The sequence below is a fragment of the Oryctolagus cuniculus genome, chromosome 1 (genome assembly GCF_964237555.1).
Source record: "Oryctolagus cuniculus chromosome 1, mOryCun1.1, whole genome shotgun sequence".
Taxonomy (NCBI): Eukaryota; Metazoa; Chordata; class Mammalia; order Lagomorpha; family Leporidae; genus Oryctolagus; species Oryctolagus cuniculus.
In genome coordinates, this window is record NC_091432.1 from 155,338,141 (window position 1) to 155,354,524 (window position 16,384).

The 16,384-nt window shown below is 43.4% G+C and overlaps 1 long non-coding RNA gene across 2 annotated transcripts in view; it reads right to left on the reverse strand.

Annotated features, from left to right (window-relative positions):
- Positions 1-16,384, reverse strand: part of LOC103348271 (uncharacterized) — a 53,963-nt gene that overhangs the window by 25,886 nt on the left and 11,693 nt on the right. The window lies entirely within an intron of this gene.

A 16,384-nucleotide genomic window follows, 5' to 3' on the forward strand; every position in this document is an offset into this window, starting at 1 on the left:
CACCACCATTGTAACATCAGACATAGGTTTAAAAGTAAACTCAGATGTTGCTTGTAGCTACTGAGTTTAGCTGAAGAATGGCATCTGGACCAGGCATGAAGGCAGTCCTGAAAAATGCACAGAACTGGCATTGTCCAGAGCAGGAGGTGGCAAATTAGAGACTTTGGGCCAACTGCAGCCTACCGCCTATTTTGCAAACTCTGCTTTTGCAAACAGTGTTTTTGGAGTACAGACACATTAGTTTACCTTTTGTCGACAGCTACCTTTGCACTGTGATGGCAAAGCTGAATAGTTGGCAACAGACATCATGACGTATGATGATTAAAATATCTACTATCTAGCACTTTCCAGAAGAAATTTGTCAACTCATAACCTAGAGTTCACATTTTCACATGATCAGCCACTCTAAGAAGGAATGAGGTGGTCATTATCAACCCAGGACTGATGATAATGCCTGTGGCTGAATGTGTAGGTTCTCCTAATCACTCAGACATGCACCATTCAATCAGTAAACATTTACTGAGCACCTACCATGTGCTGAGCAGTATAAGTTCAGTCTGCTGGGAAGAGAAAAGTTACTAAAAGGAATACACTAAAAATAGGATACTAAAACATAACTTCTCCTTCTGCCTCTAGGTTATGTAAGAGCAGGATTTGGTTCTCTTTTTTTCTTTTTCTTTTTTTTTTTTTTTTAATCATTGTGGGCTCAGCCCCTAGTAGAGTGCCCAGTATGCTTTAGGGGACCACTCAGTGTTTAAAGAATACACTAATGTGGTGTATAGGATGCCAGTGATAGAGGTAACAGACTGTGATGAGATTAGGTCAAGTTATGAATCTGCAGAAATGGAAGCAATAAAAGTGAGGAAAGGCAGGAAGTGGGAAGTCAGCCAAAAGGGAGGGAGACACAGTAGGGATTCAGTGGACTCACCCTGAGACGGGTGTACCACTGTGAGGCTGGAGAAAAAGAACTATGATGGGAGATTTGATGTGAGATACAACGCAGGACATCTATGCAGTTCCTGACTAAAAAACTTCAGAAACTTCCTGTTGTCTAAAAGATGAAAATTGGCCGGCGCCGCGGCTCAATAGGCTAATCCTCCACCTAGCGGCGCTGGCACACCGGGTTCTAGTCCCGGTTGGGGCACCGGATTCTTTCCCAGTTGCCCCTCTTCCAGGCCAGCTCTCTGCTGTGGCCCAGGAAGGCAGTGGAGGATGGCCCAAGTGCTTGGGCCTTGCACCCCATGGGAGACCAGGAGAAGCACCTGGCTCCTGCCTTCGGATCAGCACGGTACACCGGCCGTGGTGCTCCAGCCGTGGCGGCCATTGGAGGGTGAACCAACGGCAAAAGGAAGAGCTTTCTCTCTGTCTCTCTCTCTCACTATCCACTCTGCCTGTCAAAAATAAAAAAATAAAAGATAAAAGTCATGGTTCCTTGGTGGAACTTTCAAATCCTTTATAGCTTGTTCTCTGCTGATTCAGTCTTCTTTCCCTTATGCTTTTTTTTTTTTCTTAAGATTTATTTATTTGAAAAAGTTACAGGGAGAGAGAGAGAGAGAGAGAGAGGCTTCCATTCATTGGTTCACTCCCCAAATGGTCGCAATCACTGGAGCTGAGCCAATCCAAAGCCAGGAGTCAGGAGCTTCTTCCAGATCTCCCACATGGGTGCAGGGGCCAAAGGATTTGGGCCAGGTCCTACTGCTTTCCCAGACTCATTAGCAAGGAGCTGGATTGGAAGTGGAGCAGCAGGGACTTGAACCAGCTCTTCATATGGGATGCTGGCGCTGCAGGCCAGGGCTTTAAACTGTTGTGCCACAGGGCCAACCACACCTTCCAGTATTCTTAATCAACTCCCATCATCTAGTTTTATACTCCTTTTAAAAAGATTTATTTATTTGAAAGGCACAGTAACAGAGAAAGAGAGAGAGAGAGAGAATCTTCCATCTGCTGGTTCACTCCCTAGATGGCTGCAACCTCAAGGGCTGGACCAGTCCAAACACAGGAGCTACAAGCTTCTTCCAGGTCTCCCACATGGGAACAGGGGCCCAGGTACTTGGACCATCTTCCATTGCTTTCCTAGGCCATTAGCAGGGACAAAAACAGGTGCCCACATGGGATGCTGACATCACAGGTGATGGCTTAACCCACAATGCCACAATCCTCACCCCTAGTTTTATACTTCTGATTGTGCTTTATTCATACTGTGCTTTTTAAAAAGATGTGTCCTGGGACTGGCACAATGGTATAGTGGGTAAAGCTGCTACCTGCAGTGCCAGAATCCCATAAGGGTGCCGGTTTGAGTCCCAACTGCTCCTCTTCAGATCCAGCTCTCTTCTATGGCCTGGGAAAGCAGTAGAAGATGGCCCAAGTCCTTGGGCCCCTGCACCCATGTGGGAGACCTGGAAGAAGCGCCTGGCTCCTGGCTTTGGATTGGCACAGCTTTGGCCATTCTGACCATTTGGGGATTGAACCAGTGGATGGAAGAGCTCTCTCTTTGCCTCTACCTTGCTGTAATTCTGCCTTTCAAATAAATAAATAAGTCTCTCTTTTTTAAAGATTTTATTTATTTATTTGACAGGTAGAGTTATAGACAGTGAGAGAGAGAGAGACAGAGGGAAAGGTCTTTCTTCCTTTGGTTCACTTCCCAAATGGCCACCATGGCTGGCGCTGCGCCGATCCGAAGCCAGGAGCCAAGAGCTTCTTCCTGGTTTCCCATGTGGGTGCAGGGGCCCAAGCACCTGGGCCATCCTCCACTGCTCTCCCAGGCCACAGTAGAGAGCTGGACTGGAAGACAAGCAACTAGTATTAGAATCGGCACCTATATGGGATGCTGGCACTGCAGGTGGAGGATTAACCTAGTGTGCCATGGCGCCGGCCCCTAAATAAGTCTTAAAAAAAGTGATTCAGAAGTAAGTCAGAGAATACAAAATAGAGAAGATGCAAATAAGACAGGAAAAATAATTTATCTTTCTGTTAGAGATATTCTCAAAAAACTCTGCTTTTTAGGGCAAATATTTGAATTTATTTAAAAATTTAAGTTCAAGCTCATACATGGAGAAGTGAACAAGTCTGCTTTTTTTTTGTTTGCTTGATTTTTTATTTATTTATTTTTTTTGAGAGGTAGAGTGACAGAGAGAGGGAGAGACAGAAAGGTCTTCCATCCACTGGTTGACTCCCCAAATGGCCACAACAGCCAGGGCTGAGCTGATCTGAAGCCAGGAGCCAGAAGCTTCTTCTGAGTCTCCCACGTGGGTGCAGGGGTCCAAGCACTTGGGCCATCTTCCACTGCTTTCCCAGGACACAGCAGTGAGTTGGATCAGAAGAGGAGCAGCCGGGACTCCAACTGGAGCCCATAGGCCGGCTACCAAATCTACGTCTTAATTTAGGGTATTGACCATCACTGATTTGTCAAATCCCCTTCTTGTTTCAATTTATGTATCTGACTATTGTTTTTGTACTCTCCTTTTCTTTATTCCATATTGTCATTCCTTCTTACTCCAAGGCATTCATTCCACTGTGGTTAATATGTATCCTCTTTGTGTTTTTGTAAACTCTGTATTCTTCATTCCTTAGCATGCATTTTATTATTTATAAATATGGTAGCTAGTTATGGATCTTTTTGTTTGTTTGTCTGTTTGACAGGTAGAGTTATAGACAGTGAGAGAGAGAGACAGAGAGAAAGGTCTTCCTTCCATTGGTTCACTCACCAAATGGCCGCCTCAGCTGGCGCTGTGCTGATCTGAAGCCAGGAGCCAGGTGGCCCTTCCTGGTCTCCCATGTGGGTGCAGGGGCTCAAGCACCTGGGCCATCCTCCACTGCCCTCCCAGGTCATAGCAGAGAGCTGAACTGGAAGAGGAGCAACTGGGACTAGAACCGGTGCCCATATGGGATGCCAGTGCCATAGGTAGAAGATTAACCGAGTGAACCACGGCGCTGGCCCCACTAGTTTTGGATCTTAAGCGTTTCTTTTTTGACTAAGCATTAAAGTTTTAAAGATGACACATATTGGTGTGTACTACACATATTATTTCTGATTGCTACAAATTATAAATACTCCATGTGTGAATTTACCCATTTTGCGCATTTATACTTTCAGTGATATAAATCAATATTACCACTAACTCTTATGCTATAAGTTATGACTAACATCCTTATGCTGTTCCTTTATAGCTGTAGTTTAAGAATTTATTTGGGATATATATCCAAGAATGACAATGCTGGATCAATCACTAATCACATCCAGTAAATGTGACTAAAAGGCACTGATTTCTCTACTGAGTGCTAGCACTAGTTTATGTAATACACATATTCTTTCTCTGCTCTCCACACCCAAAGCCATTGGGCCTTTATAAGCGACAGCGCTATCAGCTCTCCAGATGTCTATTTTTAATAGTCTGAGTTAAAATTGATAATTTTTCATTGGTGCTACTCTGGTTACTAGTAAGTGTCAAATCGTGCTTAATGTTTCTTTTGGGTTTTTCTGTAAATTGCATGTTTGTACATATTCATTTTTCTAAAGAAATTCTTGTCCTTTTCTTGTTAACCTACAATTTCAATGTTTAGTGATGTCACTTTTGAACCCAAAAAAATTAATTTGTAAACTCAAGTAACTATATTAAAATATTATTTAATATTTCAGATTTTGAGAAGATGGTAATGGTCCTCCCAAATCGCTACATGTAAATTAGACAACAAAACTAGTAGCCCATGAACAATATTCATAATTAAACTATATAGACTTCCAATTTCTGACCTGTCATATAAGGAGATTGGAAGTCATCACTCCTAACACACCACCACCAACAACACAACAATGAAAGTTGAACAAACTGAAAGTCAACAACTCTTCTTGTGTACAGAAATGTCAAGGAAAATTTCCAAAAGTGAAAAGCAAAGAGAAAAAAAAGAATGAAAAAGATGGGACAGAATATCCAACAGTGGTGGGACAATTACAAAATGTGTAAATATGTATAATAAGAATAGCTGTAGGAGAAGAGAAGAAAAAAAGCAAACATTTGAAGTATTAATGACTAGGAATTCCCAAAAATTAATGACAAACACCAAACTGCAGATCCAGGAAGCTCAGAGAAGGTTAAGCAAGGAGGATAAAAGCAAACTAAGTGATAAATTGGCTCTTGGAAACTCCAGATACAACCAGTGGGGGAGAAGTCACCAACCATGGAGTGTGGCAGACTGTGTCTGTGCACGTGGGCGATAGTGGAAGGAAACCACAGGGGGCCAAGTACGCTGATAGCAACTGCAAGCCAAAGGGGCCAGCAGGTCCTCCTCAAGCCCTCAGTGGAATCCGGACATGTTCCTCTGCAAAGGCGAGGGTGGAGCTGGAAAGACCCAGGCTGAGGCATGGCATACCTCAGACCTGACCTTCGGAGTTGGGGCAGTGGCCAGGATGTCTAGGAGCACAGCCTGCCCCACTGGAGCGGGTGCACTTCCTCACTGCTCACAGCCGCCAGTGTCGGTACTGACTCACAATGGCGTAGGCCCTGTCTGCTGAAGTGCCGCCCCCTGTAATTCTTAATCATGACCTTATTCTGGGACACTATCTGTTGTCTTCTTTTCCTCGTGTTTTTCTTACATAGCCCCACACCCAAACCTGTGCTCGCCAAGGGGGAGAATTCCAAGAGGCTGAAAGGGCATGGAAGGGAGTGGCAGGACCCGCTCCCCAGCCTCTCTGTGGTTGTGCCTCCAACCCTGAATTTGTTCCCTTTCCAGCCTGCACCCAGACCCAGCTCCTTGTCCAGCTCTCTGGGACCTGGGGCAACCCTCCCCATGACTGGCTTCCAGAACCAAGGCCTGGACTCCTTGTAGGTTCCTTGGCTGCTGACCTTTTGACCTCTTTGTCCCTTATTACTGAGGTCATGGCACCAAGTCCCTTGACCTCAAAGAAAACCTTACCAAAATTACTCTCCCTGACCATGGAGAGGCTGTATTCCTGAGATAACCCATCCAGCCAGCAGTTGAGATACTTGTGGGAAGCTGCCAGGTGCCTCCAAGCCTCCCTGTTCTTTTCCCAGAAGTTTCTTTTTAAGTTTTTATTTGGTTAGTTATTTATTTATTTGAAAGACAGTGAGGCAGAAAGAGATGGGTAGACAGAGAGGGACAACAGACCTCCCATCTGCTGGTTTACTCCCCAAATGCCCACAACAAATGAGCCAGGCTGAAGCCAAGAGCCAGGAACTCCATCTGGGTTTCCTGTAGGGGTGTCAGGGACCCAAGTATTTGAGTTTTCATCTATGGCCTCCCAGGTGCATTAGCAGGAAGGTGGATGGGAAACAGAGGCAGCACTGGATCCCAGGCACTCTAACATGGGATGCAGGGGTTCCAAGCAGTGACCTAACCAGCTCTGCCACAACACTGCTCCCTCCAGATGTTTCTCAAAGCCACTCTCAGAACCTGATCCTTGTCCCTACATCTCAGAGCAGGTCTAGAATGATGAGAGTGAGAGAAGGGGGTAGATGCCAGATGTCTCAGGAAGCCAGTCATTGTAATGCTGCACACTACATGAGAGCCATAAAGAACTCTCTGTGAAGAGAAAAAGATTATGCTGACCTTGTCTGCCATGGACAATTTCAGGAAAATTAACTTTAAAGAAAATTAACAATAGAAAAGTAATGAAGTCAAACAAAATTATTATGAGGAAAAAAGAGAATGAGGGTAAGAATAACAATGCTTACAGACCATGAAAGCATCCCAAAAGATGATCAGAAATAGATCAAAACTCTATTTTAAAACAAGATAACAAGATTATAAGGAAGTGGTAGACAACATGGAAGAGCAATATAAATCAGAAATAGAGAAATACAGAAATGAGGTAACAGACTGAAGAAATAATTAGAATGAAAATATCAATGAAGACTGAAGTAGAAGATAGAAAAAGCAGGGGTAAATGCTGTGGTGCAGTGGGTTACGTCACTGCTTGGAGTATCTGCATCCCTTATCAGAGTTCCTGGTTCAAGTACCTGCTCTTCTACTTCCAGTTCAGCTTTTTGCCAATGTGCTTTGCGAGGCAGCAGATGGTGGTCCAAGTACCTGAGTTCCTGCATCCATATGGGAGATCTGGACTGAGTTCCTGGCTCCCTTCTTAGGGCTGGTTCAGCTCTGGCTAAGGTGGGCCTTTGGGAAGTGAGCCAGCAGATGGAAGGTCTTTTTTTCTCAGTCTTTCCCCCTCTCTCTGATACTCTGCCTTTCAACTAAATAAATATGTTTTAAAAGAAGAGAGTGAACAAGTAATGCTCAATGGAAATAGAAGACTAAGAAGAGAAAAAATAGAAAAATTGAATTAAAAGGGAAAATTATTTGAGGAAAAATATAAACACCGAAGTTAGGCAATGATGATTCAACATATGGGTAACTGAAGCACAGAAGAAAGCCTGAGTAGGAGAATAAAGCAAACACTAAAATGTATAATTTGGGGCCGGCGCTGTGGCATAGCAGGTAAAGCCGCCACCTAACATGCTGGCATCCCATATGGGTGCCAGTTCAAGTCCCAGCTGCTGCACTTCTGATCCAGCTCTCTGCTATGGCCTGGGAAAGCAGTGGAAGATGGCCCAAGTGCTTGGGGGCCCTCCACCCGTGTGGGAGACCTGGAAGAAGCTCCTGGCTCCTGGCTTCGAATCAGCACAGCTCCAGCCATTGTGGCCAATTGGGGAGTGAACCAGCGGATGGAAGACCTCTCTCTCTGCTTCTTCTCTCTCTGTGTAACTCTGACTTTCAAATAAATAAGTAAATGTTTTAAAAAATTTATAATTCAAAAATGATATCTTGAAATGATAAGAATTGAACTATTAATTAGAAAGAGCATGCTGAGTGCCTGGGAACACTGACCAAGAATAGCTGTGACTAGTATATATTCTTGAAAACTGCTAAACTTAAGTAAAGTCATTTAGGAAAAAAGTAGCATATGATGTATAGTAGTATATTATTATCACATATTTTGTTAACAATGATTCAAATCAGGAGAAAATGAAGAACCATAGCTCCAATATTAAATGAAGGGAAATGTGAGCTGAGGATTTTATAACCAACAAAATTGATTTTCAAGTATGGAAGACAGGCCAGCGCCACGGCTCACTAGGCTAATCCTCCGCCTGCGGCACCGGTACTCTGAGTTCTAGTCCTGGTTGGGACGCCAGTTCTGTCCCGGTTGCTCCTCTTCCAGTCCAGCTCTCTGCTGTGGCCCGGGAAGGCAGTGGAGGATGGCCCAGGTGCTTGGGCCCTGCACCCGCATGGGAGACCAGGAGGAAGCACCTGGCTCCTGGCTTCAGATCGGCGCAGCGCGCCGGCTGTGGCAGCCATTTGAGGGGTGAACCAATGGAAGGAAGACCTTTCTCTCTGTCTCTCTCTCTCTTACTCTGCCTGTCCAAAAAAAAAAAAAAAAAAAAAAAAAAAAAAAAAAAAAAAAAGGAAGACACAAGGTGATATCAATAGATGAGAATAGTGTTTCTATAAATTTTTTTGAGTAAACTTCTGAAAAACAAGTGAAACAAAAGTTATGTAAGGGCCGGCGCCGTGGCTCAATAGGCTAATACTCCGCCTGCGGCACCGGCATCCCATATGGGCACCGGGTTCTAGTCCCCATTGCTCCTCTTCCAGTCCAGCTCTCTGCTGTGGCCCAGGAGGGCAGTGGAGGATGGCCCAAGTGCTTGGGCCCTGCACCCCATGGGAGATCAGGAGAGGCACCTGGCTCCTGCCATCGGATCAGCGCGGTGCGCCGGCCGAAGCGTGCCGGCTGCAGCGCACCGGCCACGGCGGCCATTGAAGGGTGAACCAACGGCAAAAGGAAGACCTTTCTCTGTCTCTCTCTCTCACTATCCACTCTGCCTGTCAAAAAAAAAAAATGTTGTGTAAGAGGCATCATCATATGTACTTGTGATGGGTGTTAAAGCTACTATATGGTTACTTGTAGCATAAACAGTAAATAAACATTAAGGAGGGAAAACATATAAAATGAATGTGTAATGGTTGTTATCTGGCAATAGACATGTGCATAACTATTTAAATAGGAGGACAAATGTGCAAACATTTGCAAAAATTATTTCAAACAATTTTTAAAAAGATTTATTTTATGTATTTCAAAGGCAGAGTTAGAGAGAGAGGAGCGAGAAATCTTTCATCTGCTGGTTCATTCCCCAAATGGTTGCAACAGCTAGAAATAGGCCAGGCTGAAACCAGGAACCTGGACCTCTATCCGGGTTTCAGGTGGGTGCAGGGACCCAAACACCTGAGTCATCTTCTGCTGCTTTCCTAGGTGCATTAGCAGGGAGCTTGATTGGAAGAGGAACAGCCAGGACTTGGACTGGCTTTAAAGTAAAGTCATTTAGAAAAAAAGTAGCATATAATGTATAGTAGTATATTATTATCAGATATTTTGTTAACAATGATTCAAATCAGGAGAAAATGAAGAACCATAGCTCCAATATTAAATTAAGGGCCCATATATGGCACATATGGGATGCCAGTGATGCAGGTGGCAGCTTAACCTGCTGTGCTATGATGCCAACCACTCAATTGTTTTAGTCATATATTAAGATTTATTTTATTTATTTGAAAGGCAGTTACAGAAAGGTAGAGACAGAGCTTGAGAGAGAGAGAGAGATTCCATCTGCTGGTTCATTAACCAAATGGCTGCAGTGGCTGAAGCTGGGCCAGACTGAAGCCAGGAGCCAGGAGCTTCAACCTGGTTTCCCACGTGGGTTCAGGGGCCCAAGCATCTGGGCCATCTTCAGCTTCTTTCTCAGGCACATTAGCTTGGCACTAGATCAGAAGTGGAGCAACTGAGACTTGAACTGGTTCTATGCCACAATGCCAGTCCCAGAATCATATTTGGTGATGATAGTATCATAATTGTTTTCTGAGACTACTGTGTGTTTATGTTCAATAAAGCAATTGAATAATGAATGTTTAATTTCATTGTTTTTGTTCTTTAGTACTAAGATTCTTCTGTTGAAAATAGATTTAATACAAAGATCAATTAAAAAATTAAAAAAAGAAGTCAAATAAAAATCTTTAATTCTGAATTTGAATTGGAAATTTACATATTAATGTGCAAGTTACTTTCTCTCTGAAATGTATGGATCTAGAAATAATGTCCAAGCAAGAACTTATGGAGCCTTGGCTGGGGTTTTTTTCAATATCATTCTCAGTAAGATAAACAAGGACTCCTTGGAGAAATAGCTGACTCTTGTTTTGGAACAAGGAATGTACAAGATAATCCAAGGGTGTTTCCTCATATATAGTCATGAAGTTATCAAATCTTATTACCAGGATTATCTCAAATAACTCAGGAGACAATTTGAAGAGGCTTCTGCTGACCCAAGGGGGATGAATTATATTTCAGTTGTGATGGGTTGTGAATTACTTATCTGTTATTGCTCTGTAACAAATTACTCCAAAGCTTTGCTAATGCTAGGTGTATTTACATAACATTCAGTTGAGTTAGGCTTCTAGAAGCAGTTTAACTGATGATTTTTTAAAAAAGATTTATTTTATTTATTTGAAAGCCAGAGTTACAGAGAGGAGCAGAGACAGAGAGAAAGAGAGAAAGAGAGAGAGAGAGAGAGAGATCGAGAGAGATCTTCCATCTGCTGGTTCACTCCCCAAATGACTGTAATGGCCAGGGCTGGGCCAGATGGAAGCCAGGAGCTAGGAGCTTCTTCGAGGTCTCCCATGTGGGTGCAGGGGCCCAAGTACTTAGGCCGTCTTCCCCTGCTTCCCCAGACTCATTAGCAGGGACCTGGATCAGAAGTGAAGCAGTTAGGACTCGAACTGGCACTTGTATGGGATGCGGGCAGTTGCTTTACTTGCTATACCACAATGCCGGCCGCTAACCGACGATTTTTTTTTCTTGTGGTCTCTAGTGACATTGCCATTAGGCTGCTAGCCAAGAATGTGTTGACCTAAATCTGGGCCTGGAAGATTTGCCTTTTTTTTTTTTTTAAAGACTTATGGGGCTAGTACTGTGATGTAGAAGGTTAAACCTGGGTTATTCAATAGAAAAGAATGTAGGGAAACAAAGAGAAGGAAAGGGAAGGGAAGGGAAGGGAAGGGAAGGGAAGGGAAGGGAAGGGAAGGGAAGGGAAGGGAAGGGAAGGGAAGGGATGGACCTGTATATTAAAGGAGACATTAAAGACCAATTTTTAAAAAATGGTTCAGGCTAAATACAGAAGCCAGGGATGCACACTTGGTTGAAAAAATCATAAAGAAATGCAAGGAAGTTACAAACGCCAGGATAATGGAGTGAAATTTTACTATAAAAGTAGGGCTATGCTGCTCCTTGTGATGCTGGTGTCCCATATCAGAGTGCCAGTTTGAGTTTCTGGCTGCTCTGCTTCCAATCCAACTCCTTGCTAATGTGCTTGGGAGGAAGCAGATGGTGGTCCAAGTACTTGGGTCCCTGCACCCAAGTGGGAAAACTGAATGGAGTTCTGGGCTCCTGGATTCAGCCTGGCCCAGCCCTGGCTGTTGCAGGCATTTGGGTAGTGGATCAGCAAATGAAAAACATCTCTCTCTCTCTCTTCTTTTTCAAATAAATAAATCTTTAAAAAAATAAAAGTAAAGATAGTAGTTCCTTTTGGAGGGAGGAGACAAGTCTGAGTGAGATGTAGCACATGTAGATGTAGAGACCTCTGGGGTTTGCAATTTTTTTTCCTGATGTATAGGTGGTTACAAGAGTTCACATGCTCGTAATTCATGAAGACATTAATGTATTTTATGTGGTTTTTCTATTTCTATGTTTTAATTTATAACTCAACAATAAACAAAATTTCTGAAGTTAATTCATGAATATGGTACAATATTCAATGAATATAGTATATATAAAATTTCTCATTTTCTTTTCTTTGTTTTTTAAAAGATTTGTTTATTTTTATTTGAAAGTCAGTTACACAGAGAGAGGAGAGGCAGAGAGAGAGGTGTTCCATCCGATGGTTCACTCCCCAATTGGCTGCAATGGCTGGAGCTGTGCCAATCTGAAGCCAGGAGCTAGGAGCTTCTTCTGGGTCTCCCACTTGAGTACAGGGGCCCAAAGATATGGGCCATCTTGTACTGCTTTCCCAGGCCATAGCAGAGAGCTGGACAGGAAGTGGAGCAGCCGGGTCTCGAACTGGCGCCCATATGGGATGCCTGCACTTCAGGCCAGGGCGTTAACCTGCTGCACCACAGCACTGGCCCCTCTTTCTCATTTTCAAAGCATAAATGGCAAAATTAGAATGCCATGCACATTTCCTAATCTTTGCTTATTTTGCTACATGTTTTATTTTGTAAATGGCTGTATATCACATAGAGCCAAACTGTGTATAAGTTACAAATTGAGTCTTTATTTCTAAGCTAAATCTCATTTTTTAACCCATGAAGAGCACTTTTAACAAGTGAGTACCTTTTTGTGAGAATATTAAGTCAGCAGATTTCAGAGATAATTTTCATATTGACTTTGATGATATACATTTCTCATAAAGTTTAAAATTTATTCTGTCCCTTCTTTAACCCAAGTTTAAGTAAGTTTTCAGTTTAAGTAAGCCTGTTCGCCCTCTGATTCAGACCAGATTACCCCAGGAAGGGTGGATTCTAGAGTTAGCAAAGAGCTTTTCCAGCATTTTCCTCAGTGCACTCTCAGAGATATTTTTATGCCAAATGGTAAAACAACACTGATGGCTAACCTTTGTGCTTCTTTGTGATAAGAGCCTGTTTACAGTGATAACTTGGATTAAAGAAGCTTCTACAGCCTTTAAACTCCAATCTTGGGCTAGTAAATGTTTTCTGGGCATCAAATTATATTGTTAGGAAAAAACACAACCTTGTCAAGTGTTTTAACTTTCTCTTTGTTTCCCTTCACATGTCTCACTTTTTCAGTCTCTTGAGTGGTATTTATTGAGTATCTACCATAAAGTTAGCATTACTAAGTGCCCTGGAGTACCAAGGAAGGAGGCACAGTGATAAACCTTATAGTCTTAGAAGATTTGAGATAGATACACATATGACACAGCTAGTAAACAGGGCAACTATCTGGATGGAGGTGCATATATATATGTGTGTGTGTGTGTGTGTGTATATATATGGAGGTATATATATATGGGGTATATATGTATATATACATATATGTGTATATATACAAGAATATATAATTTATATTCCTGTTTAATTCAAGTTGTATGCCAAATATATCAACATATGAACTACATACATAATACACATATAGACTAAGTGGTGAGGTGCAGGTTATTAGACAAGCTGCAGCATGCAAATTATGTTAAGGGACAGGAAGCCAAAGCAAGTGGAAAGTGATGTGATTCTGGTTTTCAGGCAAGACCCTATGCTACAGAGAGTTCTGGAGCTTAGTTCTTCTTTAGAAGTAATTATAGGTTCACAAGAATTAGCAAAAGCAGTATAAAAAAGATTCTATGTAAGCTGGCGCCGCGGCTCACTAGGCTAATCCTCCGCCTTGCGGCGCCGGCACACCGGGTTCTAGTCCCGGTCAGGGCGCCGGATTCTGTCCCGGTTGCCCCTCTTCCAGGCCAGCTCTCTGCTGTGGCCAGGGAGTGCAGTGGAGGATGGCCCAAGTGCTTGGGCCCTGCACCCCATGGGAGACCAGGAGAAGCACCTGGCTCCTGGCTCCTGCCATCGGATCAGCGCGGTGCGCCGGCCGCAGCGCACCGGCCGCGGCGGCCATTGGAGGGTGAACCAACGGCAAAAGGAAGACCTTTCTCTCTGTCTCTCTCTCTCACTGTCCACTCTACCTGTCAAAAAAAAAAAAAAAAAAAAAAGATTCTATGTGTCCTTCTCCCAGCTTTCCTTGATAGAAATATTTTATATAACCAGAGTGCAATATTAAGGACAGCAAACTGACATTGGGACATTCTTCAGACTCTTTTCAGTTGTCACCAGTTTCACATGCACTCTGTAGAGGATAACTGGGTTTTGATAAATGAATTCAGTAGACAAAGAAGAGCAATGAAGAAAAACTAGTGGGACTGGTGTGTGGCATAGCAGGTAAAGCTGCTGCCTACAATGCTGGCATCCCATATGGGCACCAGTTCAATTCCTGGCTACTCTACTTCCGATCCATCTCCCTGCTAATGCACCTAGGAAAGCAGCTGAAGATGTCCCAAGTGCTTGGGGCTCTGCACCCATGTAGGAGATCCGGAAGAAGCTTCTTGCTGCTGGCTTCAGCTTAGCCATTGCAGCTATCTGGGGAGTGAACCAGTGGACAAAAAAACTCCATCTCTCTCTCTCTCTCTTTCTCACCCTCTCTCTGTAACTCGGCCTTTCAGATAAATAAAATAAACCTTAAAAAAAAAAAGAAAAAGAAAAATTAGAGATAAGCAAGGCCTCACAGGGAAGTTACTTGGAAGAATTTTCTTTTTTCAGTTCTTAGCCATTCCTCATAATGTGTGAGAATTTACCACTCTGCTTTAACCTGCTGTCACAAATATTACCACTTACTCCTGTTTCTTATTATTGATTTATTTATTAAATTCTTTATCAAAATAATACTTATTTGTTATTTATTAAATGCCCTCAGCATCCAAGGTTGAGCCAGTCTGAAGCCAGGAGCCAGTAGCTCCACTTGGGTCTTCCATGTAGGTGACAGGAACCCAAGTACTTGGGCCATCATCTGCTGCTTTCCAGGTGCATTAGCAGGAAGCTGGATCAGAAGCAAAGGAACTGGGACTGAAATCAGCACATTGATATGGGATGTGGGCATCTCTCTCTCTTTTTTTTTTAAGATTTTATTTATTTATTTGAGAGGTAGAGTTACAGACATTGAGAGGGAGAAATAGAGACAAAGGTCTTCCGTCTGCTGGTTCATTCCCCAATGGCCGCAACGGTTGGAGCTGTGCTGATCTGAAGCCAGCAGCCAGGTGCTTCTTCCCGGTCTCCCGTGTGGGTGCAGGAGCCCAAGTTCTTGGGCTGTCTTCTACTGCTTTCACAGGCCACAGCAGAGAGTTGGATCAGAAGAGGAGCAGCCGGGACTAGAACTGGTGCCCATATGGGATGCTGGTGCCACAGGCAGATGATTAACCTACTGCACCACAGCAATGGCCCCATGGGATGTGGGCATCTCAAACAGCAGCTTAACTGGCTGCTCCACAACGCCTGCCCTTCACTCTTGTTCTTCCAGTGATTTAAACACAGGCAGTTTTGCCCCCTAGAAATAATTCATTTTAATTCAGTGAGTTTGTAAGTAAGTTGTTTGGAATCTAGAACAGATCTTCCCATGGGAAAAGTGATAGACAGGTTATGGGTTCCCTAGCATATTCCCAGACCTAAATAGTTCATAATGTAATGAGTTTTTATTCATAGCAACATTTCCATACGTGGTAGTGGTGGAGGAGTTGACAAAGAAGTGGGGCTTTTGCAAGAGAGGGGAAGGAGAAGTTTGGCTTGAGGACTCTGCTATGCCAGATAGACTTCTATCTCAATAGTTACCATTCTCTTGCTATTAACTTCCACTATACACAGTAAGTAATGTTAAAAGAAAATCTCTTTTTGATACTATTTATTCTACAAATGCAATCCTTCCGAATTTAAATATTTACCCACTTAGCTGTCAATTCTATAATAATGGCGCAAGCAGTCTAAGAAAGAGGGCAGAGAAACACTGAACAAAGAGGTTCAAGAAGGAAATACATCAGAATAATGATTGTGCTTATCAGCTGATTCTAGTCCTGGCTGATAAGAATAATGCTTATCTTGAAGAGGTACAATTATCAGTGACTTTCTGTCTCTCACTCCCTCTCTCTCCTTTTTCTCCCACCCCATTCTTCTCTTCACGTGTGCCTTTCTGACTTTTCTGCAACTAATTGCCTTATCATCAGAAAAATAGGAGGCATTTGCAATCTTTTAAAACAGTTCCTGGGGCTGCCACTGTGGCGCAGAGGGTTAACACCCTGGCCTGAAGTGTCGGCATCCCATATGGGTGTCGGTTCGAGACCCGGCTGATCCACTTCCCATCCAGCTCTCTGCTGTGGCCTGGGAAATCAGTGGAAGATGTCCCAAGTCCTTGGGCCAGACCTGGAAGAAGTTCCTGGCTCCTGGCTTCAGGTCAGCGCAGCTCCAGCCACAATGGGGAATGAACCCTTGAATGGAAGACACACACTCACTCTCTCTCTCTCTCTCTCTCTCTCTCTCTCTCTCTTTCTGTGTGTGTGTGTGTGTGTGTAACTCTGACTTTCAAATAAATAAATAAATCTTTAAAAAAAAAACAGTTTCTAGTATTGTTGGAGGGTGAAATATGGAGCAGTGTGCCCCTTTAAGGTAGAGGTGAGATGGTTTCTAGGACCAAAAGTAGTATGTGGAGCCCTCTGAGTGCCACAGGCATGCACATGAATCAGAACAGAGCAGAGGCATCTATGTAGAGAAAGATCTCATGCCA